The sequence below is a fragment of the Taudactylus pleione genome, unplaced genomic scaffold (assembly GCF_031769625.1).
Source record: "Taudactylus pleione unplaced genomic scaffold, aTauple2 ptg000967l, whole genome shotgun sequence".
Taxonomy (NCBI): domain Eukaryota; kingdom Metazoa; phylum Chordata; class Amphibia; order Anura; family Myobatrachidae; genus Taudactylus; species Taudactylus pleione.
This window is the reverse complement of record NW_028285368.1, coordinates 421343-445400: the sequence shown is the minus strand read 5'-3', so window position 1 is coordinate 445400 and position 24058 is coordinate 421343. Positions and strand designations below refer to the sequence as shown.

At 51.1% G+C, this 24058-nt stretch overlaps 1 protein-coding gene across 2 annotated transcripts in view; it reads right to left on the bottom strand.

Moving 5' to 3' along the window:
- Positions 1-24058, bottom strand: part of GNE (glucosamine (UDP-N-acetyl)-2-epimerase/N-acetylmannosamine kinase) — an 89862-nt gene that overhangs the window by 32901 nt on the left and 32903 nt on the right. Inside the window, exon 1 of one of the 2 annotated variants that reach the window (XM_088460061.1) lies at positions 12853-12932. The exons of the other annotated variant lie outside the window; for it this stretch is intronic. The gene's annotated coding sequence lies outside the window, so the exon portion shown is untranslated. Of the gene's footprint in view, positions 1-12852; positions 12933-24058 lie in introns of those variants that run through there. 2 annotated transcript variants of the gene reach the window in all.

Sequence of the window (24058 nt, the reverse complement as noted above, 5' to 3'; positions counted from 1 at the left end):
TGGATCATTAAAGAAATACTTAGAAGTTCCTGAGTGCTGCGTCCCTTGGCTAATATTATATTATATTGACACACACACACACACACACAAAAGACAGAAAACCTTACGGTTTCACATGTCCCATTAAAGCTTCTTAGACATGATCTGAAATTTCACAAAATCTATTCAATTTCTGACACTCAAACTTCAAAAAGCAATGGAATTATGTTCATTAAGGCTGACGCCTCAATGGACGTGTTCCTTGCGTAATACAGATATGGTATCCCATGACACCATGTGGTGAACTGCAGATTCAGCACTCTCTCGCAGCGAGATTGCTGTCACTCACAAAATGGTGGAGCGGCTAATTCACAGAATTGTGTGCTCATTGGAATACACACATGCAGTCTATGCAACTGAGGTCTGAGCAGTTATATGGCACACACATCTCATTCAGTGCCCACAATCTTCCCACTCAGTCACCACAATAATCCCCCTGGGTGCCAACCTCCTTCTCACTCAATACACCCATCTCATTCATTATACACATTCAGCTCCCTAATTGCTAAAACTATCATACTGTCTATGCATGTACACTATCTTCGCCTCCATGCTGCTATAACTTCCCCAATCCCTACAGCTGTGTTCTCCCAACTGTGCTAGTCTGCATGCCCTCATCCACTCCAATATGTCTTTGCCCATGTGCACCGCCCTGTCTTCCTACATCCGTGCCACTGTTTCCTTCCGTCTGCACTACTGCCTTACCCCCCAGCCATGTCACTGTCTTCCCCTCATCCCTGCCACTCTTTCTTCCTCCATCTACACCACTCTGTCCCTTCCCACCCGCACCACTGTCTTGCTGAGAGGCGAAGGTATCAAAAGGCATAGAAAGGTCTGAATGAAAAGACCACATGGCCGCCTTACAAAGCTGAACAGCCGAGGCGCCACAGCGAGCTGTTCACGAGGGACCCACAAAGTAGAATGAGCAGTAACAGAAGCCGGAACAGGCAGGCCAGACTGTGTTTAAGCCTCTGAGATAGTCACATGAAGCCATCTAGCCAATGTTTGCTTATTGGCTGGTCATCCCTTCTTGTGAAATCCATAGAGCACAAATAAGGAGTCCGATTTCCGAAGGGAACTTTAACGGTCCACATAACTCCTGAGGGCGCGAACCACATCCAAGGAGGCCTCACCTGCCGAGAGGTCTGGTGATTGAAAGGCAGGGACTTTGGAGAGACTCAGAAGATATGAGTACCAATGATGCCTGGGCCAGGCCAGAGCCACCAGCAGGACAGTGCCTCCGTCTTGTTTGAACTTCCGAAGAACTCGAGGAAGAAGGTAGACTGGAGGAAACAGGTACGGAAACTGGACGGTCCACTTCACTGACAGTGTCCACCAAGGTTGCCTCTGCATCTCGTTCTGGACCCGTACACTGGTAATTTGTGATTGTATCGGGAGGCCATGAGGTCCATCTCAAGGAGGCCCCTTTTGTTCACTAGGAGTTGAAACACCTCTTGGTGAAGAGACCATTCCCCTAGATACACGTCGTGACAGCTGAGGAAGTCCGCTTGAGAACCCCCGGGAAAGAACACTGCTGAAATGCCCATGTCAGAATGCGTTACACTTCTGTCATTGCTGCCCGGCTTCGAGTGCCTCCTTGATGGTTGATGTAAGCTACCGTGGTGGGGTTGTCAGACTGAACCTGCACTGGTTTTCTGAGAAGTAGGTGTTTGGCCATCTTGAGGGCCCTGTACACAGCTCGAAGTTCCAATACGTTGATTGGAAGCGTTGCTTCGACTGCTGTCCAACGACCCTGACAAGAGTGCAGACCGGTCACTGCACCCCAGCCCCGAAGACTAGCGTCCATTGTTAGGAGTACCCAGTCCGGGATCCAAAAGGGGCGACCCTTGGTTAGATGAGACGTCAGTAGCCACCAAGACAGAGATAGATGCACCTCCGGGGAGAGCACTATTGTCTGCGCTTTGATCCGGTGGGGCAATCAGTTCCATCTGAAGAGGATCAAACCCTGCAGAGGCCTGGAAAGAAATTGAGCATATTCCACCATGTTGAAGGTGGACAACATTGATCCCAGAACCCGCATCGCCGAGTGTATTTACACCCGGCGACTGTGGAGGCATCTGCGTATCCGTAAATGTAATGTGGCGATCTTGTCTGAAGTAAGAAAAATTCTCTGCTGTTGAGAATCCAGGAGGGCCCCCAGATGAATCATCCTCTGCGAGGGTTGACAGTTGCAGGTGGTGGCGAAGCAATTCTGGAGAACCTGCCAACAGAAGGAGGTTGTCCAGGTATGGTAGTAGCCGAATACCCCAATTCCGCAGATGGGCCTCCATGATGGCCATAAATGTGGTAAACACCCTCGGAGCTGTGGATAGGCCAAAGGGTAGCGCCCTGAACTGGAAGTGTTGCTATAGTATAGCAAACCGGAGATAACACTGAGAAGGCGCTATAGGAACATGTAGGTATGCGTCCTGAATATCCAGTGATACCATAAAATCCCCAGGTTCCATAGCCTGTACGATGGAGCATAAGGTTTCCATCCTGAACCTGGGCACCGTGAGGAATTTGTTCAGGGATTTGAGCTTGAGGATAGGCCAATAAAATCCATTCGGCTTCAGCACCAGAAAGAGTAGAATAGTAACAGTTCCTCACTGGGATAGTGAAACTGGCACAATTACCCCTGCCTGCAGCAAGGACTGTATGGCTTTCTGGATCTGTAAGGCCTAGTTCAAGTCTGAAGAAGGGCCTGTGCAGAAAAACTGGTCAGGAGGTCTTCGAAGGAATGAGAGGGCATATCCGTGAGAGACCACTTCTCTTACCCAAGCGTCCTTGGTGGTTTGACACCAGCAGTGGGCGAACTGATGAAGTCTGCCTCCCACTCTGGGGTCCTCTGGTTTGGAGGCAGGATGTCTTGTGCTCCAGGCCATGTTTCTTAGGCTTGGCAGCTTTCTTGACAGTGGACCGTCTAGGAAAGGACTGCCCTTTGAATTTACCATGGGGATGAATGGACCTAAAGGAGGAGGTTCGAGACTTTGAAGGAACAGATGCTAAAGGCAGAAACGCAGATTTTGATTTTGCCAATGTGTAAACAATCTTGTCCTGGTCTGGACCAAACAAAATCTCCCCATTATAGGGAAAGGCCTCCAGGCCTTTCTTAGATTCGGCATCCGTGCTCCAAAAAAGCAGCCACAGGGAATGGCGAGCAGACGCGGCCAAGACCCTGGAGGGTCAGCAGACTAGTATCCAGAGCAGCCTCACCGATATATGCAGCCGCATCCCGGATGTGGCCAACCAGAGACACCTGATTCTCCAGAGCTTCCGAGGGGAAGGAGTCCTCGAGTGCATCGGCCCAACCCTCTATAGCCTTAGATACCCAGGAAATAGCCATGGACGGGCGGACAATAGCTCCTGAAAATATGAGATATGGTAAGAACTTACCCTTGTTATCTCTATTTCTACGAAGTCCATAGAGTTCCACAGGATACCTTGGGTATAGGTGTGACGTCAGTCGCAGGGCACCAAAGAGTTAAGCTTTCAGCCTCCCAGGATGCACTAGGTCCCCCTCCTATACCCCGCCCCCGGGCCAAGGCACCTCAGTTAGTTACCAAGCCATAGGCCGGAGGAGGAGAAGGAAGAGAGAGAACAAAGATCTGGACACATACAAGAATCACATTCTCACCAGAGGGAGACGGAAAACCGGTGACCAGAGCAAAGCCCATCTGCAGCACAGGTGCGACAGGGCGGGAGTCCTGTGGAACCCTATGGACTTCGTAGAAATAGAGATAACAAGGGTAAGTTCTTACCATATCTCATATTTTCTACTTCAGGGTCCATAGGGTATCCACAGGATACCTTGGGGATGTCCCAAAGCAGTATCCTTTAAGGGTGGGGACGCTCCTGTGCAGAAAGGAGAATCCGCCGCCCGAAGGAAGCATCCTGAGAGGCGAAGGTGTCAAACCTGTAATACCTCACGAAGGTGTGGACAGAAGACCACGTAGCAGCCTTGCAGATCTGAACTGCCGAGGCACCACGTCGAGCTGCCCACGAAGGACCCACAGACCTAGTGGAATGAGCCTTCAGAGAAGGAGGGACCGGTAGGCCTTCATGAAGATAAGCTTCAGAAATAGCCATACGGATCCAGGCTGCCAAAGTTTGCTTTGAAGCAGGCCAACCCTTTTTACAGAAGCCATAGAGGACAACAAAGCGTCCGACTTCCTAAACGAAGAAGTGCGGTCAACATAAGTCCTTAAGGCCCGCACAACATCCAAAGAGGCCTCACCCACGGAAAGACCCGGTGAGTTAAAGGCCGGAACAACTATTTCCTCATTAACATGAAACTGGGAAACAACTTTGGGAAGAAACTCGGGCCGAGTGCGGAGCACTGCCCTGTTCTCCTGAAAAACCAAGAAAGGGGGTCTACAAGAAAGAGCCCATAACTCAGAAACACGTCTGGCCGAAGCAACGGCCAGAAGGAAAACAGTCTTAGCTGTTAGCCATTTAAGATCCACTGAGCCCAGTGGTTCAAACGGCGGTCCTTGGAGAGCCCTCAGGACCACAGCCAAATCCCAAGGCGCCACAGGTGGAACAAAGGGCGGCTGAATGCGGAGAACACCCTGCATAAAGGTGCGCACATCCGGGATTGTAGCAATCCTACGGTGAAACCAGACAGATAGGGCCGAAACCTGTACCTTCAAAGAAGCAAGGCGAAGCCCATGATCTAGTCCCGCTTGCAGGAAGGCGAGAATCCGAGACAGACGAAACTCCCGTGGTGCATAACCTCTCGGTCGACACCACTGGAAGAACGTATGCCACACGCGATGGTATATCCTCGCGGAAGACGGTTTCCGAGCTCGTAACATGGTACGCACCACAGAGCTGGAAAACCCCCGGGACCTCAGCATGGCCGTCTCAACAGCCACGCCGCCAAAGACAGCCGAGTCAGGTCCGGGTGAAGACAAGGACCCTGAGACAGAAGGTCCGGTCGTAGCGGCAACCGCAGAGGACTGTCCACGGACAGACCCTGAAGGTCTGAGAACCAGTGCCGTCTGAGCCACGCGGGAGCTATCAACAGGAGCGTTCCTCCTTCCTGTTTGAATTTCCGGATTACCCGTGGAAGAAGGGAGACCGGAGGGAACAGGTATGCGAACCTGAACGTCCACCGGACGGACAGAGCATCCACCAGAGACGCCCCTTCGTCTCTTGTGCGAGACCCGTACACCGGCAACTTGTTGTTGTGCCGGGACGCCATGAGGTCGATTTCTGGAAGACCCCACCTGTCCACCAGTAGTTGAAAAACGTCCGGGTGCAGGGACCATTCCCCCGGATGAACGTCCTGGCGACTTAGAAAGTCCGCCTCCCAATTTAGCACTCCCGGGATGAAGACCGCTGATATGGCCGGAAGATTGCGCTCCGCCCAATCCAGGATCCGAGAGACCTCTACGAGAGCCGCCCGACTGCGAGTTCCTCCTTGCCTGTTTATGTAGGCCACGGTGGTAGCATTGTCCGACTGGACCTGCACCGGGTGACCCTGGAGAAACCGCTGTGCCTGCAGGAGAGCATTGAAGACCGCACGGAGTTCCAAGATATTTATTGGAAGCTCCGCTTCTGTCGGCGTCCACCTGCCCTGGAACAAGTGTGGACCCCAAACTGCTCCCCAGCCCCGAAGACTGGCGTCCGTTGTCAACAGGACCCAATTTGGAACCCAGAACGGACGTCCCTTGTTGAGGTGGGTCGTCTTTAACCACCACGCAAGGGACAGGCGAACCTCCGGGGTGAGCACAATCGTCTGGAACTTCAGAGACTGAGGCAGCCCGTTCCACTTGGACTGGATCAGGTGCTGCAGAGGTCTGGAGTGAAACTGGGCGTATTCCACCATGTCGAACACCGACACCATGGAGCCCAGTAACCTCATCGCCGAGTGTAAGGACACCCAGCAGCTGTGCAGACAACTGCGCACCCTTGACTGTAAAGCAGAGATCTTGTCCTCCGTCACGAAGATCCTTTGCTGTCCCGAGTCCAATAAGGCTCCAAGATGCAGAATCCTCCGAGACGGGATTAGAGTGGACTTCTGCCAGTTGATTAGCCAGCCGTGCCGTTGCAGCAGTGCAATGGTCAGGTCCAAGTGGTGTAACAGGAGCTCTGGAGATCCTGCCACCAATAACAGGTCGTCCAAGTACGGCAACATGCGGACTCCTTGCAGCCGCAGAGAAGCCGCCATGACCGCCATCACCTTGGTGAAAACACGTGGTGCTGTCGCCAGGCCAAAAGGTAACGCCCGAAACTGGAAGTGGTCGCTGCGGATTGCAAACCGAAGGAACTCTTGATGGCGCAAAAGAATAGGGACATGCAGGTAAGCGTCCTGTATGTCCAATGACACCATGTAGTCCCCAGGTTCCAGCGCCAGAATGATGGACCATAGGGTCTCCATCCGAAGCTTCGGGACCCGCAAAGACTTGTTGAGTGCTTTGAGGTTGAGAATCGGACGATATGACCCATTGGGTTTCTGTACCAAAAATAGATTTGAATAGAAACCCTGGCCCCTCTGGGAGAATGGAACAGGCACTATAACTCCAGCCTGGAGCATAGTATGCAATACCTTCCGCAGCTCCGTAGCCTTGTTCCGGTCTGATGGTAGACCCGTGGTGAAGAATCGAGCCGGGGGTCTGTGCCGGAAGGAGAGGGCGTACCCGTGGGAGACCACCTCCAGAACCCAAGTGTCTGTCGTAGTGAACGACCAACACCGGTAGAAGTGCAGCAGGTGGCCTCCCACCCTGGGATCCCCCAAGGGGAGACCCGGACCGTCAGGCCGCAGGCTTGTCATCTGGCTTGGGGGCCGGACGTCTGGTACTCCATGCCTGTTTCCGGGGCTTGACCGATTTCTTAGGGCCAGCCTGTCGAGGAAACGACTGTGGTTTGGGCCTGCCCTGGGCCCTAGATGACCGAAAGGACGATGGTCCAGAACCAGAAGGAGCAGCGGCCGACGGGAGACAAGCAAATTTGGCTGCCGCCAGCGTGGCCACAATCTTATCCAGATCCGGACCGAAGAGAACTTCTCCGGTAAACGGCAACGCTTCCAGACCTTTCTTGGAATCTGCGTCCGCCTTCCAGGATCGCAGCCACAAGGTGCGACGAGCAGCTACCGCTGCTGAAGAAATTCTAGACACCAGAGTACTAATGTCTAGAGCCGCCTCGTTGATGTAGGTGGCCGAATCACGGAGATTGCCAATCAACTCCGCCTGTTCGGCCGGACAGTCGGATTCAAAAGAAGTCTCTAATGAATCCGCCCAGCGCTCCATCGCTCTGGCAACCCAGCAAATGGCCATAGCCGGCCATGCTGCCCCCCCTGCAAGGGAATAAGCGGACTTCAGGCAGATTTCTACCTTGCGGTCCGTAGCATCCTTAAGGGAGGACATGGATGGCATCGGCAATGTGGCACTACGGACAAGACGGGTCACGTGAGAATCCACCTGTGGAAGGGATTCCCACTTAGCAAAATAATTATCCGCGAACGGATAAGCCACCGCCAGGCGTCTCTGCGGCTGGTATCTTTTGCCAGGTTGTTTCCACGCCTCCTCTAAATGGTCCACCAACTGACCCGAAAGAGGAAAGACTGTGGCATCGCCCTTCACATCTTTGAAAAAGGCATACTTAGATTTAGCCGCTGGGGGAACTTCGTCCTCAATCACCAAGGCTGTGCGGACCGCCCGAATAAGTCCAGGAATATATACTTTGGACTTAGCATCAGCGTCCTTAGTATGGAGAGGTTCCTGATCGTAAGGATCCAGAATCTCCCCATCATCAGACGTCCCTTCGTCATCCTCATAAGGAGCGGACAGAGACGCCACCGGCCTTTTATGAGGCCGCATCACAGACTCCCCTTGCAACACATCCGACAAGTGCTGTACAGAACTCGTCAGGGAGTTAACCCACGCTGGCACCTGAGAACCCGGGAGCGGGGAAATAGGGAGACTGTGGGGTACCACCAATTGTCGTGGGAACCACTGCATGGGTGACGACACCACAGACTGCTGGGACAAACCCATCGGAGTAAACGCGGGCTGCGGAGCTAACTGGCCCACTAAAGCTGTTAACGCCTGAGCGAAACAAGCCCAGGGCGGCTCCTGTACCGGTGCTGTAACCGTAATAGGCCGCGCCATGGACAAACACTGCCGGCAAAGGCCCTCCACGCTACCCTCCCCCTCCGCTAACGGTACTTTGCACGTGGTACACTGTAGCCGGGGGGGAAAATCACTTTCAGACATGATGGCACCACGTATGTGACCTCTCTCACCAATTAAGTATTAAATAGGCGAGAGACCACCCTGCAGCACCGCACCGCAAGGGGGGCTTTAGCAGAAAGAACAGGGACAGTAATAAAGCTGACAGTTTAGAGAAGAAAAGTTACAGGCAGCGCTAGCACAGTCACATACAATGCAGAGAAATAACAATTCCTGCACTAACAGCGCTGATCACTCAACTACACAGACACAGGGCCTGGTAGGACACAGCGCTGCATACACAGACCTGAGCCACAGCGGAGGAGAGGTATGCGGGGGGACCCAGACCACGATGCTTCCTTCCAGACTTCCAGCAGCGTTCACCATGCGTTGCAGAGAAGATGGCCGCCGAGGAGCAGAGAGAAGCTGGCCTGGGGGAGGAGCGCTGACACAGGACCAGTCAGCACAGTGCAGAGAGGGCTGTGTGCAGCGGGGGAGGCGCTGGCTGTGAGACAGGGAAGGCGCGCTCCCCTGGCATGCATTTAACCCCTGGGACGCCGCAGCGCTACCGCTCTGCTGCGGTCCGCTGTCCCAGGGGGTAGTGGAAGCGCAGGTTGGTCGCCTGGCTCCACGCTGCAGCCAGTCCCCAGGGAGCCCCCTGCCTGGGGACTTAGGACCATGTGATCAGCGGGGACCCACCGCGGGACCCCGCTGCTTACCTCTGTCCCCCTTGAATCCGGCCATGGTCCGGAGCATCTGGGGTCACCGCTAGCTGTGACCGCAGACGCCCACCAGCATCCCCGGATCAGTACCGGCGTTCTGGTACCGGCGGGGTGTAGGGAAGACAGCATGGACGTCAGGACTGACTGTCCATGCTGTTCATCCAGATGTGCAGCCACAGCTGCATGAAGAAAAAGCTTCAGGGGCTCTTCTAGCCCCCACTCCAACAGGTGCACCCGACTCCGGCCGGGCACCAAACTAAACTGAGGTGCCTTGGCCCGGGGGCGGGGTATAGGAGGGGGACCTAGTGCATCCTGGGAGGCTGAAAGCTTAACTCTTTGGTGCCCTGCGACTGACGTCACACCTATACCCAAGGTATCCTGTGGATACCCTATGGACCCTGAAGTAGAAAGAGTATATTGATTTCAGGCAAGTTTCCACTTTCCTATCTGTAGGATCTTTCAAGGAAGAAATGAAAGGCATAGGTAACTTTGCACTTCTAATCAATCTTGTAACGTAGGAATCCACTGCAGGGGGCGATTACCACTTCTTACAATGAGCCTCAGGAAATGGGTAACATGAGGCCATACGTTTTTGAGGTTGAAACCTCTTACTAGGCGATTGCCAGGCAGCAGCCATGTGATCCACTAGCTGATCTGACAGAGGGAATATTGCCGAAATCACCTTTATCTGTTTAAGCAGAGGGTATTTGGATCTAGGGGCTGGCTCGTCATCCTCTATAACCATACGGATCTGACCACACGTACCAAGGCAGGAATATTAACCCTTGACTTAGTCTCTGCCTCCTGCAAAGGGGAGTCTGGGTTAGAGGCGTCAGCCACTTCTCCGTCATCAGATGACATCTCAGACTCTGATAGTTGAGTGGATTGAGAGGAAACCACCGAACGCTTAGCTGGCGTACAGGTTTCTCACTCTACAACATGTCTGAATAGCCGTAGAGGAAGCTGCCAGACTCTGCACTGAAGTACCATGGTAATCCTGGAGTGGGAATGAGAGCCTGCTGTGACACAGGAGGGGTCTGCATAATCAGCGGTAGTCCCTGTGAGGGAATAACAGGCTGCTGTGGTAGACCCATAGGAAAAAAAGCAGCCGGTACCGCTAGACGGCCCGCAATGGAGGCCAGGATCTGTGAAAAGACCCCCCACGAGGGCTCCTGTACCGATGTTGGGAGGGGGGGGGGGGTGTGTGGTTTTGCCTTGAGGTACCTGGTGGATTATAACATCTCACACACAACCTATCCCAAACCAAATCCCCCTCAGTGAACATAATCTGCATTGCAGAATGGGTGCAGAAATGTGTGTGTTCATTACGGAATCAGTATGATTTACCGCCGGCCAAAGCGGAAGCCCGGCAGGGGTGAAGATCCCGCAGCTACAAAAGGTAAGTATAAACTAACCTTGTTTTACCCCCTAACCCTCCTTTAGGGGTGCCTAACCCTAACCTCTCCCCCCCCCCCTTGCCGGGATTAGACAGTCGGGAGGTCAGCGGCCGGGATTTCGTCCGTCTACTTCCCATTCATTACAACTTGTCAGACATCTCTGCAGGGTAAGATCACACACAATATGGCACTGGGTACAATGCAACCACGAGTATGTACAAATACTAGCAGGTAAGCAATAAACTGGTCCTGTCTTATGCTTGGGTAAGCTGCAGGGTCCTGCTGCCTAAATATGGCACAGTGCAGCACACAACAGTATGTGACCGACCTCACAAATGTGGTTTATATTTATGAGGTTATTTATGCACCACCATAACAACTGTATTAGGGCATGAAATAGAGACAGGGTAAAGCCATATGCTGACAGATAGAAAAAAGAGACACAGACAGGCAGCGCTTGCACAAGTCACATAATGCAGGAATTACTGCAAATTGGCACTACACTCGACTACACAGACTCAGTGTCTGGTAGGAAATAGTGCTACATACGCTGACCCTGGGGAGAGGTATGTAAGGGGACCGGACCATGCGCTGTCCTGGGAAAGCTGCGACTGCACCATGAAGAAAATGGCCACCGGAGACCAGAGGAGGCGTGGCCGGCGAACAGCTCAGAGAAGCCAGACCTCAGAGGAAAGGCGCACTGAGCTGAGGAGAGGAGCCAATTAAACAGGGAAGTGGTCTCCCTTGGCCGATTATTACCCCTTGGGACACTGGTTTTCTGCACCAAAATGTCCCTGGTGGTCTAGTGGATCACGATGGCTGGAGCCTGCATCCACACTCAGCCACCTCCGGTCTCCTGAGACTGGATGTATCAACTGCCTTAACCAGGGGCGCCGAGAGGGGTGGGGGGAGCGGGTACAGATTACCCGGGCCCTCAGGAAGCCCGGGTCCGGTGCCCCCCCCCCCCTTACAGCAGCCCAGCACACAGCGTGTGCTGAGCTGCAGTTGGAGACTGCTCGTGGCTGCTGAGCAGCAGCCACAGCAGTCTCTATGCCTGTGCGGGGGAACGATCACACTGATCGCGCCCCCCCTGGCTTTGTGCCGGGCTGAGGGGGCTCAGAGCGCCCCCCCTCCCCAGCGCGCAGCACCGCTGCAAATATTTTTTTTCTGTCACCAAGGGGGTGTGGCCACGCCTCCCGCAATTAGGCCACGCCCCTATTGCCGGGGCCCGCCACGGCTCTTGTCGGGCCTGGCCTTAACACATGGGTCACCGCAAGCGGCAACCCGCCTTACCTGTTCCCTAAAGTCCAGTTGCAGTCTGGGTCCTCTCCGGGGGCCCTGGCTAGCGTTAACCCCCGAAATGTCTGCCGAGATCCCCAGATCAGTACTGGCGTTGTGACCCAGAGAGGTGACGGAGCGGCAGCACAGATGTCCCTTGGACAGTCTGCTGCTGCTGCATGCTCTGTGAAGAAAAGAGAAATCAAACTATAAAAATAGCAACTTAAGGGCTGCCTAAGAAGCCCCCTGCGTAATGATGACCCGACTCCGGCCGGGTACCAATGAAACTGAGGTGCCTCTGGCTTGGGGGCGGGGTATAGGGAGAGTGGACCCAATGCATCCTGGAAGCTGAAAGCTTTAACTGCGTGGTGCCCGGATTCAGTTCCAAACACCTACACCCCAAAATCTCCATTTTGAGCCTATGGACCCTGAAGAAGAAATTATATGATTGACGATTTTTTTTTCAAGGCGCATGTGCAGAACAGAGGACCTGGCAACATTAAGGAATACAGAAAAGTTAACGTATGGAGAATTGCATCACAGCCCAGTAAGGTAAGAGCCAAATCAGGCAACCATAGCGGAACTGCAACACACGAAAAGTAGTGTTAGAAAAACGAACACTGCCACCAATGTACATGAATAAACTCCTTAGTACTGAGCCACCTCAATGTGCACCAAAACTGCATTTTAAAGCGATTTATGAATTTGTACACTTTCAGACATTTGTGGGACGTGATGTAAAAACAATTATACTTTTTTTGTACAATGACAGTGCAGAAGAAAATGGCAAGGTGTGACTGTAGCTTCAAAGATTAATTCAAAAGTTAATTTCACAATGTCCTGTTCAGTTTCTAGCCACATGAAACACATTACATGACATCAGCTTGGTTCTAATAGTGCATCGACCCATATATTGGGTGTAATTTACGCTAGGTAAATGCAGTGTCCCCTTACACTGCATTTACCTAGTGTAAATTACACCCAATATATGGGCCGGTGACAGCAGCGCCCCCAGAACTGAGAGACGGAACACACCGGATTGGGGAACGCAATAGGAAACAATAAAAACGGACTTTTACATTAAAATTACATCTCCCTATCAGCCAGCTAGTAAGAACAGTTAAATACATGGCTGGTAGACAGCAGACGTGGTAGCTATGGGAGTCCCAGCCAGTGATGTCGCTAATTGGAAGCATATGGCATGCCCCGGGCATCGTCTGTCCCCCGGGTCCCATCTCTTACCTGCCGGGGCAGCGCGGTGGGTGAGCTCTGGGAGGCGCAGGACGGGGGTGCCACACGCAGTAAAACGTTCTCGAGGCCCTCCAGAGTGACGCGGGGACTGGGGAGGGGGCGCCGCATACACAGGGGCATGACCAGGTCTCCGCCAATAGCCATGCCCCTAGCATCAGTGTAAGCCCCGCCCGCGTACTCAGTGCTGTCACTGGGAGGGTCTCATGCCGGACAGTCATTGTGTGTGTGTGTGTAATGGTAGCACAGCCCCCACCCGGTGATCCCAGATCCAATATTTGTATTTCTCTATAGGTGAACCAAGTCCGTCACAGTACAGAGATTGCCATGTACTATTCCCATCCTCCCCCTCTGCCTGTTACACAGTGTAGCTGCACAACATTGTAAACACGTCACAGCAAATCAGCTTAGCATTTATTTTATTGCAAATAATATTTCCTCTACAGTTATCATTGCAGGGGCAAAAATAGGATTTACTTGGAAGGTGGAGAGGGGTTAGCCCTTTAAACCCGGACACTCATGAATTACATGGCCGATTAAAACCAGGAGGAATGCAGGCTTGAAGCCAACCAGCCACAGAATTTTTGTAATTCATCAGTGTCCCGAGGTTCTAATTACCCGTGCCCCGGGCTTCCTGCAAGGGCCTGGCAGGGGGGCCCCACGCCCCCCCTTCCCTCTTACATCACATGCTGGGCTGCACTGGGAGACTGCTCGTCTCTTATACCTGTGGGGGGAGTGATCACACTGATCGCGCCCCCCACTGGCTATGCGACGGGCTGAGGAGGCTCACAGCTCCCCCCTCAATCTGTTATTGTTATTTTTTATCCTAAGGGGGTGTCACACCCCCTTTTACCCGGGCCCGGCTCTTGGCACGGCTGGGGAGATGTATGAAGGGGCGGTAGGGGAAAAATCGGTAACTGCACACGTTAAGTGCTGCAGTTACAACTTCCCTGCATGTAGTAATGCAGGGAAGAGAGCAGAATGACAGGGGCGCTATGCTACAAGATAGCATGTCGATATGCTGGGCAATGTATGAATGGTCAGTGGCATAGAAGGGAGCAAAGGAGATGGAACAGGTTTAAAAGTGGGTTTGACCTACAATGTTTCACTGCTGATACTCATAGCTCCCAAATATTGGATTAAAACAGGACAGCTATGATTTAAGGGCTCTTCATTGTCATCCCAATTGGGAAAGCTTTGTCCTTGGGGTCATAAAGTTGTGAAGATATCTATAGTAGCAGCAGCTCCGTGGCAGGACGTCAGTGCGCTCTGTGCTGCACTGCCGCCCCTCTCGCTCCCCCCCGCCCCCTCTTTCCTGTAAGCGCAAACCTTTTCACCCGGCCATCGGGTGGAGATTTCTTTAGAGTTGCTCTGCCGCGTAGCACCCCAGGAGGTCTCTTCCTGCAAACTTCCGGAGCCCGGCAGGTAGCGGCCGGTGACCTTGCAGGATTCCGCCCTGTGCAGCGGCACCGACCGCACCACCCTCCCTACGGCCACTACCACTGCCACATGGTCATTGATGAGTGATGGTTATGATCCATAAATGTTTTTTCCAGTCATTTAATGGTAGAATTTGGGATGTTTGCTGCCATCAACTATTGAAGTCCCCCCTCTTCACTACTGAGAGCGCTTATCTTGTTTGTTGGAGGCTGTCAAATAGATTGCTCTTATTGGCTGTCACTCTTACAGCCACTCCAAAATTTGTACAAAGTGCCAGTGCCCAGATTGCTTACCTATTAGTGGCTGTCCTAATCTCCTACTACTCTGACTGTAGATGTCTTCTGCACATGTGGAACCATTGATGGTTCTAAACATCAAATGGTTCCCAAATGATGGTAGACTGTCCTTCCAATGGCTATCACTAGTGTGTGGCATTGAATTGGTCTTTTGAGGGGAGGGGGCTAAGGAGTAGTCTGGTGGTTTAGAAGGACTATACCTCCTCCTCTTTCTGTCCAGATTTGAACAGATGCACAGTTGGGAATTAGGTTTCCATATAATGTGGTTGCTAATTATGAAGACGTGGGGGCCTAACTGCAAAACTCTGCTAGGTCACAGAAATTCCTATTTACACTTCAGGGAGTCATTTACTATAATATTGCATGGACTATCACTTGCTTTATAGGGATGGGGATCCTCAAGCCCGGGGGCCGTATAAGGCCAGCGGGATCATTTAGTCTGGCCCTCTGAGCTTTTTCCTGCTAGCCTCATCTGGCTAGCAGGGAGCCTAGAATGGCACCTTGTAGCCAGAATCTGTGCAGCAGTGCCGCCTGGAGTGTCCTTAGGATGCTTCGGGCAGTCACATCGCTTTCCTTACAGCTCCCCGAAGCATCCTCAGGATGCTCCGGGCATTGCTGTAATCACTACAGATTGTGGCCCCGTCCCTGTGTGACATCACATGGAGGGGACGTGGCCTGCACCAGACCCGCTAATAAATGTTATACAGTGACTTGCAAAAGTATTCACACCCCTTGGCTTTTTACCTTTTTTGTTACATTACAACCAGTAATTTATTTATTTTTCTATCAGAGCCAAAATCACTCCCACTGACATCACTAGTGATGTCAGTGGGGCCGGCTTCTGACGGTAGGCGTTCCCTTGGGAACTATATAGGAAAGATTTGTCTGTTTTTGTTCCCGTCTGGCAGGCACGCCCCCAGCACGCCCACCAAAGGGGGCGTGCTGTCAATCAACATCGACAGCACGCCCCCTTTGATCAGACACAACGAGCGAAGGAAAGTCCTTCGCTCGTCGCGTCTCGCGCATGCGCACCATCGACCCACTTGCGAGCGGACAGCCGCTTGCGAGTGGGTCTGAATCAGGCCCCAGGTTTTAAGCATAACCATGCTTGGACACAGGTGACTTAGGGCCTGATTCAGACCCACTCGCGAGCGGCTGTCCGCTCGCAAGTGGGTCGATGGTGCGCATGCGCGAGACGCGACGAGCGAAGGACTTTCCTTCGCTCGTTGTGTCTGATCAAAGGGGGCATGCTGTCGATGTTGATTGACAGCACGCCCCCTTTGGTGGGCGTGCCGGGGGGGGTGCCTGCCAGACGGAGGCGTTCCCAAGGGAACGCCTACCGTCAGAAGCCGGCCCCACTTACATCACTAGTGATGTCAGTGGGAGTGATTTTGGCTCTGATAGAGCCAAAATCACTCCTGGCCCTGCGGTTGAAAAACTCAACCGCAGGCTTCTGCTCGCAGTGGCGATGGTCGCGATGGTCAAGACCATCGCGACCATCATACTGCACGCTCGTATATGCTGTGGGTGGTGACCCACAGCTATACGAGCGTCCAGGAGGATGCTCCATATTTATGGAGGTGGGCCCTGATTCAGAGCGAGCGCTCTGGTCAGAGCGTCCGGCTCTGAATCAGGGCCTTCATTAGTACCTCAGTCTTTTGATTTAACCATCTGTGCTCAATCATAGATATCTTTAAAACCTGGATCATTAGGGTACCTTGAGGACCAAGTTTGGGAAGCTCTGATTTAGTGGTTTATAGAGACTGAAGACCTTAAAATAGTTAAATGCCTGTTATAATAACTATGTAACATGGTGCACAGGTGTAGTCATTACTTACTGACACATTTTAAAAGATTGACTAGTAGAGCTAATTATTTAACTTGGGATTCTGTGAGGAGACCTGGAAAACATGCACTGTTTGGGCACCAGATTTTGACAATATGGGCCTGATTCAGAGGTGCACGCTATGTGCATGTAATGTCAATGTTCATGTAGTTGAGTGATTTGCTATTCACATATGCAAAATATTCTGAAACTCCCTACGGCACATGAGTTACCCTGTGTGTATGCACAAATGCGCTGTTGTGTTCAGAAAAGCTGGTATCTGAGATGGCAAAGGAAAACCATGGCCATTCCTGGATGGTGACCTGAAGTGTACAGAAAGAAATCCATTGACTGGACGTGTGGTAGTGTTGCGGGCATGTCAGTGAAAATGTCTGCTTTCTCAGCCACAGAGGCCATGCACATTGTGCATCAACAATGAAAGTGGGCGTTTCAGTACTTGCACATTCAGGTCCACGCTAGTACCCGAGGGGTATTATTATTATTATCATTATCATCATCATTTATATGGCGCCACAAATGTTCCGCAGCGCCTTACAATAAACATAAACAAGTTGTAGACAAGAGACTTACAGAACAATACAATACAGGACCAGGACATGGATAATATGTATTGCTACATTAGTGACCATAACACCCAGAAAAGAAACAGAGCATAAGCAGCCAAGTGTTAGGTGCCCTAGTGGTGAGTAAGAAGTAGATGAAACTAAAGTAGGGAGAAGTACAAGAGGTTAGAGGGCCCTGCTCATAAGAGCTTACATTCTAAAAGGGGAGGGGAAGACAAACAGGGTTGACACAGATGGGGAGGAAGGTGTATGTATCAGGGAGAATGACAGCTGGAAGGCTTTGATGAAATAATGGGTCTTGAGAGCCCGTTTGAAGGATTGCAAAGAGGTAGAGAGTCTGATGAGGAGTGGGAGAGAATTCCAGAGGTGGAGACCAGTGTGGCAAAATCTTGGAGGCGGGAGTGGGAGGAAGTAATCAGCTGGCATGAAAGGCGGCGTGCATTAGTTGAACGAAGAGGGCGGAGAGGAGCGTGAAGGGAGATGAGATCAGAGATGTATATGGGGGAAGATTGGGTGAGGGCTTTGTAAGTGAGCGTGATAACCTTAAATTGGGTTCTAAAAGGGAAGGGGAGCCAGTGGAGGGCTTGTAGGAGAGGGGAGGCAGATGTAGAGTGTTTGGAGAGGAAGATAAGCCGTGCAGCACCATTAAGGATAGACTGGAGAGGAGAGAGATGGGATTTGGGGAGGCCAGATAGGAGGAGGTTACAGTAGTCCAATCTGGAGATGACCAGTGAGTGTATGAGGGTTTTTGTAGCATCCTGGGTAAGATAGGGTCTGATCTTAGAAATATTTTTGAGATGGAAACGACAGGACTGTGAAAGGTTCTGGATATGTGGTTTGAAGGAGAGGGATGAGTCCAGGATAACTCCGCACTTTGGGGCTAGATGAGATAGTTATACCATCAATTGATAAAGAAATACTGGGAAGTGAGGTTATGTGGGAGGGTGGGAAGACGATCAGCTCTGTCATAGACATATTAAGTTTAAGAAATCGCTGGGACATCCAGGAAGAGATGGCAGAGAGACAGTTGGAGATACGAGTCAGAAGAGAGGGGAGAGATCAGGGGAGGAAATGTAGATTTGAGTATCATCAGCATAGAGATGATAATGGAGGTCAAAAGAGCTGATGAGTTCACCTAGAGAGGAAGTATAGAGGGAGAATAGAAGAGGTCCAAGAACAGAACCTTGAGGAACACCTACTCTAAGAGGCTGTGGGGGGGGGGGGAGGAGTCATGAGAGGAAACTGAGAAAGATCGGTCAGAGAGGTAGGATGACAGCCAGGAGAGGGCAATGTCAAGTAGATCAAGGGAGTGAAGGATATTCAGCAGGAGAGGGTGGTCCACAGTGTCAAAAGCAGCAGAGAGATCAAGGAGAATGTGAAGAGAGTAGTGGCCCTTGGATTTGGCAGCAAGGAGGTTGTTGCTGACTTTCGTGAGGGCAGTTTCAGTGGAGTGGAGAGAACGGAAGCCGGACTGCAAAGGGTCAAGGAGGGAGTGGGAGGAAAGAAAAGTGGTAAGGCGTTTGTAGACAATCCGCTCAAGGAGTTTGGAGGCAAAAGGGAGGAGAGAGATGGGTCGGTAGTTAGAAAGAAGGTTAGGATCAAGGGTAGGTTTTTTAAGAATGGGGGAGACAAGGGCATGCTTGAATGCAGAAGGAACAGTGCCTGATGAGAGGGAGAGGTTAATGAGGTGGGTAAGATGGGAGCAGGCAGAAAGAGAGAGGAAGCGGAGGAGGCGTGTGGGGATAGAATCAAGGGGGAGGTAGAAGGGGGGGGGGGAGGACCGGATGAGGGCCATGACTTCCACTCCAGATACAGGGGAGAAGGATGTTAGAGTTGGTAAAGTTGAAAGGAGGAGGTGGAGAGCTGGGGGACTGGTTGGATATGATGTCCTGACGTATGGAATAAATTTTAGATGTAAAGTAGGTAGCAAAGTCAAGGGCAGAGAGCAAGGAGGGGAGACAAGGAGGGGGTGGGCGAAGGAGGGAGTTGAAAGTGGTGAAGAGACGCTGGGGATTAGAGGACTGAGAGGAGATGAGGATCTTGAAATATGACTGTTTAGAGAGGGAGAGAGCAGCACTGTAGGATGAGAGCATAAATTTGAAATGGAGAAAATCTGCCTTAGAGCGTGATCTTCTCCACCGTCGCTCGGCGGTTCGTGAACACTTTTGCAGGTATCTGGTGCATTTGGAATGCCAGGGTTGAGGAGTAGATCTGCGAGTGTGAGTAGTGATCGCCGGAGCAACAGAGTCCATAGCAGAAGTAAGGGAGGCGTTGTATAGGGAAGTGGCTTGGTCAGGGCAAGAGAGAGAGAGGGTAGGGGAGAGAAGCGAGTCAAGCAGGGAAGAAAAGGAAACTGTGTCGATAGCGTCAATGTTACGCTTAGTGATGGTGGCTTTTGGAGGTAGAGAAGGGGAAGGAGAGAGGGCCAGGTTAAACGAGAGAAGGTGATGGTCAGAAAGTGGGAAAGGGGAATTGGAGTGATCAGAAATATCACATCTGTGAGTGAAGACCAGATCAAGCAAATGGCCACTCACATGTGAGGCTGGGGAGGTCCATTGGGAGAGACCAAGTGAAGATGTACGGTTGAGAAGTTTGGAGGCAGAGGATTCTGTGGGGATATCAATTGGAATATTGAAGTCATCTAGGATAATGGAGGGAAGGTCTGAGGAGAGAAAGGGGGACGGTAAATGACAGCTACTCGGAGGTGTACTGGGTGGAAGAGACGTAAAGCATGGACTTCAAATGTAGAGAATGTAAGGGATGGTTCAGAGGGAATGGGTTGGTATGAGTAACCAGGGGATAGGAGGACCCCAACACCACCACCATGGTGACCCCCAGGTTGTGGGGTGTGGGAAAAAAGTAGCATTTGTATATTGTCGCTGCCATGGCTCTGCAGAAATGACACAGCTGCCTCGGCAACCTCTGTGTGCACCTCTGAAACAGGCCCTATATGTCAGCAGAGTCAGACTTTTTTTTAAAAGTACAGTACAAGTTGTTTTACCATTAAGGAAAAAAAAACTTCTACACTAGTGCACAGAGGATGTAGTATTAAGAGAAGGTGGGATAGGCTATAGGGGTTTTGGAAAAGCAGTTTAAGGGGCATATGTATCAAAGCTCGACGAGAGATACAATTGTGAGAGAAATTGTTTAACTAATCACCTCTTAACTCATTTTTCAAACACAGCCTATAAAATGTAAGTAAAGCTGCATACACACGTAAAGATTTTCTGTCCAACCATCCAACTAGTTGATTGTCATTTGCTTTCATACCTTACCAGATTTTCATTCCAGTCAATCAGCAATTTGCTCCCAAATTCCGGAAAATGGACAAAAACTGTTGTTTGAACAAACTGTTTAGATCAAACATTTAACAAACTTGTCTGACGACCTTTTCATCTGTTTTCTGGCATTTTCTCTGGCACTCAGTGCTTTTCATAAGCAGCGGCTTTGAGCCGCTTTTTATGTCAGGTGTTTTTTTTTCCCTATTGGGCATGCGCAGCAGCAGCGCTGCTGCACAAGCCCGGCCGGCAGAAGCCAGTGTGTGTGAAAGGAAACATTGTTTCCTTCACACTACTGGCGTGCAGGGACGGCACGGCACCGTCCTGCATAGTAGTTTTTTCCGGCTATATCACGGCGATTGTGCCGTGACCGTGTCGTGTGAAAGGAGCCTGTCCTTTCCCTGCAGTACTATATTTCAATGCCGGTTAAATACCAAGCAGCTTTTTGCCGCCCTGGTCAAAACCGGCATGTGTGAAATAGCTCTTAGTAGCCGATTGGTTGGTGATTAATATCTCACAATCTTATCTCTCATCAAGCTTTGATACATAGGCCCTTAAGACTGCATTCTGGAGATCTATGGAACCAAAGTAAGTATTTGAAGAGTCGTGCAGTGGATTAGAAGAGACAAAAGAAAGATTAATCTCACTTCAACATGTAAAGCTGGATACATGCATTTATAAATATATGTGACTGCTCTTACAATTTCACTGATGATTGAAAGTCACGATGAACATGCAGATTCATGCAAACACGCACTACTACACTCTATTATGCAAACTGTGATCGTTACACACACTACAGATATCTGGCTGCGCTGTTGGAGAATCGACAGAATTATTGGACAGAATGGTTGGTAGTGGGCACATTTCCAGGTTTGCCCAACATTGTGCCATATCAATTTTAGGACCTTGAAAAAAGAGATAGGATTCTTGGGATAAAAATAGGATTTTGGTACTTACCGATAAATCCCTTTCTCCGATTCCACAGGGGACACTGGAGCCTCAGTACAATGGGGTATAGGAGTGTGTTAACCGGGAGCTGGCACCTTTAAATAAAAAACTACTGGTAGATAGCTCCTCCTCCTCTATACCCCCCCCCCCCCCCAGGTCAGTCTAAAAACAACTGTGCCTGAGGGGAGCTGGAAAGTAAGGAGAAGGAGACAGAAAAGCTACATTAATCACATATACATAAGAAAACCACATATACATGAAAACAAGAACAGGTCAGTCAGACAACATTAAACGCAAACTAGCGTCTAAACCTGTAAAAACAGTAACAATGCAGGCAGAACAGCCTAGGGTGGGTGTCCAGTGTCCCTTGTGGAATCGGAGAAAGGGATTTATCGGTAAGTACCAAAATCCTATTTTCTCCTTCATCCACCAGGAGACACTGGAGCCTCAGTACAATGGGGACGTCCCAGAGCTTACATCCCAGGTGGGAGAGCGCTGAGAGCCCTGCAACACCGCACGGCCAAACTCCGAAGCGGAGGCCGCAAAAGTATCAAAACGATAGAATCGTAGGAAGGTATGCGTGCCTGACCAAGTGGCTGCTCTACAAAGCTGGTTTAAGGAAACCCCGCGAGCAGCCGCCCATGAAGGACCTACCGAGCGCGTAGAATGCGCCGTAATAGGACCCGGTGGTTGTTTGGAAGCCACCACGTATGCTTGCCTAATAGTGAAGTGAATCCATCTAGAAATGGTGTGTTTGGAGGCCGGCCAACCAGGACGGGCCACATCAAACCGAATGAACAAAGCATCTGATTTACAGAGGGAGGCAGTCCTGTCAACGTAAATCCGGAGTGCTCTGACAACATCCAAGGATTTTGAATTGGAAGAGTCATCCTTAAACACTGGAACCACGATAGGCTGGTTTATATGAAAAGCTGTCACCATTTTGGGAAGAAAAGCCCTTCGAGTACGCAGCGCCGCCCTATCCTCATGGAAAATAACATAAGGAGGGCGGCAGGATAAAGCACTGAGTTCTGACACACGCCTTGCCGAAGCAAGGTTAAGTACTTTGGCCCTCATTCAGAGCCGTTCGCTATTTGCGGTCGTTCGTTCAAAAACAAGGGGTGGCTATTCAAATGATCCGTTCGCAAATTGCAGTCTGTTCACACCTCTAAGTCTGAATGAGCGGGCAAAACATACGCTCGTTTATTTGTTAAAAACGCCCCCTGGCCGCTCGCACCATACGTCATGTCCGCTATTTATTAGATTAATCGAGTACATCGAGCAGCGTATGAACTGCTCGCTATTCTTGTGGTTGGTGTTTGCTACCACAAATTTGCGAGCAGTTCTGGCTATAAAATAACCCAGTGACGTGGTCAATGACGCAGCTGTATTAATTATGCACACCCATAATACGCCCGTTTTGACCTTTAAGCACGCCTGCGTTCGGATCTCCACTCCCCATTTTCAAGCACCTTCCCCTGTTACCACCCACATACGCCTCATTCTGTCACTCAAAATAGCAGGCACTCGCTATATAGCGTACAAACGATTTTTGGCCGCACTGACTGGTTCGCGCATGCGTACTAAAAACCGTACGCATGCGCAGATGTGCAAACATCGCTCGGAACGAGCGTACTGCCGCTAACGAGCGGCTCTGAATGAGGGCCTTTATCTCCACTCTTTGTAATGGCTCAAAAGTATCAGACTGGAGGAAGGCCAACACCAAATCCAAATCCCATGGTGCTGTGGGAGGCACAAAGGGGGATTGAATCCTCACAACTCCTTGGAGAAAAGTCTGTATATCCGGAAGCAAAGCCAATTTCCTCTGAAAGAAAATGGACAATGCGGATACCTGTACTAGGAGACGTGATACCTTAAAGACTGAAGGAGGAGAATTACGTCTCTCACACCAAGCCACATATGTCTTCCATATGCGGTAGTAATGTTGAGAAGTGACTTCTTTCCTAGCCCGAATCATTGTGGGAATGACACTAGACGGAATACTCTTCTTTCTGAGGACGGCCCTTTCAATAGCCAGGCCGTCAAACGAAGCCGCCTTAAGTCGCGATAAACAAATGGGCCCTGACGAAGGAGGTCGTCCTGAAGAGGCAGTGGCCACGGCTCGTCGATTAACAGATTCTGTATCTGGGAGTACCACACTCGTCTGGGCCAATCTGGTGCTATCAGAAGCACCTTGATCCCTTCCCGCTTGATTCTTTGAAGCAGGCGCGGAATGAGCAGAAACGGAGGGAATAGGTAAATGTAGTGAAACTTCCACGGAGCCGTCAGTGCGTCCACTGCAGCTGCCCGTGGATTCCTTGTTCTGGAGTAGTAAACTGGTAGTTGGTGGTTTAACCTTGACGCCATAAGGTCGGCCTGAGGACAGCCCCACCTCAGAGTTAGTTGCTGGAACACCTGAGGATTGAGTGACCATTCCCCTGGATGAACGTCCTGCCGACTGAGGTAGTCGGCCTCCCAGTTTTCTACTCCTGGGATGAAGATTGCAGAAATCGCTACTGCGAATTCCTCTGCCCAAAACAGAATCCTGGTTACCTCCCTCATGGCGGCTCTGCTTTTTGTGCCGCACTGCCTGTTTATATACGCCACTGCAGTGGCGTTGTCCGACTGGACTCTGATTGCCTGCCCCTCCAGCAGCGGATGCGCCAGCTGGAGAGCATAAAATACCGCTCTCAACTCTAGCATATTTATGGGCAATCTGGTTTCCTGCTGCGTCCAGTGCCACTGAAAATGCTTTCCCAGAGTCACTGCTCCCCAGCCCCTCAGACTTGCGTCCGTGGTGAGGAGGGTCCAATCCCACACCGCAAA